This window comes from Charadrius vociferus, unplaced genomic scaffold (genome assembly GCF_000708025.1).
Source record: "Charadrius vociferus isolate BGI_N301 unplaced genomic scaffold, ASM70802v2 scaffold604, whole genome shotgun sequence".
Classification (NCBI taxonomy): domain Eukaryota; kingdom Metazoa; phylum Chordata; class Aves; order Charadriiformes; family Charadriidae; genus Charadrius; species Charadrius vociferus.
This window is the reverse complement of record NW_009648244.1, coordinates 648,491-650,170: the sequence shown is the minus strand read 5'-3', so window position 1 is coordinate 650,170 and position 1,680 is coordinate 648,491.

Here is a 1,680-nt window from a genome sequence, read left to right as displayed (position 1 = left end):
TGTTCAAAGAAGTATAAAATCTCATAACAATGGAAATTCTTAAAACAAGTTGGCCAATCGTTTTTTTGTCCAGATCTAAGCATTCATTTAGACTATCTAGAAGCTAAACGGTGTAGCACTGCATAGATAAGCAGCAAACCTGAGCAGGAACGAGAGTCGATCGGACTTGCCTGTGTAATTGTTAGCGACAGTAGAAATGCCAAAATAAAAAAAAAATCCCCCTTTAAAAATGATACGCTTTTTAGTAATCTTCCATTGACTGTTGCTGGACAAAAGACTGTTAAGACCGGGCCCATCATTAGCGCAAAAACATGGCGATGGTATTCGATTTGTTTACCAGCACTTCGGATCTAATTATATCCTTTAAAAAAAATTAAAACACACTCAGAGCTGCTTCTGAAAATGTTTAAGTATACACAGAGCTTTACTCAGTGATACTGTTCTAATTAACCTGCCAAAGCGTTTGCCAGAGCAGGCCCTTTATAAATGTACATACATACAACAAAGCAAAACAAAAAAAACAATTTTGAAATTATCTGTTTATCATTCATTTAATCAGATGGAGGTAAAACATATAATTAAAGTATGCAAGTCTCAAAAACATTTCAGTTACTACAGCCATACAATTTACATAAATGTCTGAAAGTTACTAGTATAAGCTCTACCTCAGATGCTGCCGAGCCCTATAGGAGAATTGCAGACAAATTAAGTTCCAGACAGCACAGAGCAGTATTACTAGTTTTGCATTTTTAAAGCTGATACGGAGCAGTTGATATGAAACTTGTCATTTCAGAGGGTCAAAAACGTCGTTCGAATCCTAACTGGGTTGAAATAGGGTACATGAAGGGCATTGGAAAAACACAGTTGGAAGCTTAAGCCTAAACTAGGGTTATGTGAAGGGGACTCACACAAAAACAAAGCGTGATTTTAAAATCTGTTTGTTAAAACACCTGTTTCTAGGCTAGAATGGGGAAAGAAACAGCAGCAATGAGTCTTCGGGAAAGGACACTGCAGTCGCATATTGTACAAATGTGAATACGTGTTCGTGTTGGATGGAAATTAGCCGGCATGACTTTAAATGCTACGCTGACGGGAGCAGCCAGATCTACATTAGTAATAACAAGCATCAAGCGGCTACATATTGCTAAAGATACAGTTTGTGTCAAGAAATGTTACGCTGAACTCTTTCCTGGTTCTGTAATTAGCTTTCTGAGTCCAGGCTCTGAGACATCCTACTTGCCGTCAACTGGAAGGCAAAGGGGAGAAGTGCCAGGTTGACCAGAAAAACACTTTTTACGCTTAAAAAATAAACAAACAGACAAAAAAAAAGAGCCTCGTCTGTAAATGGTAGGGGATAAATGTGGGAAGAGGGAGGTCACCAACATTTCCGTGGGTTCCCAGACTCTCTCCCTGCAAACCCGGAGCACAGGGCTGGCAGGGCCAGAAAAAAGGTGGAAAGTTTGGGTTTTTTCCAAGGCTCCACTACAGTGCGGTACTTTTCCCATCCCACCTCAAGGCCTTTGGTGTTGCACAGGAGGACGGCGGCCCTCCTTTTCCTTCTCCTTCAGGGAAACGTGCGGGAGCTTAGCTCACCGTCCCGCGTCTACGGGGGAAATACGCTTCTCATGGAAACCACACCTCAAAACAAGTAAATAGAAACTTGCCTCATCTGAAGCCGGG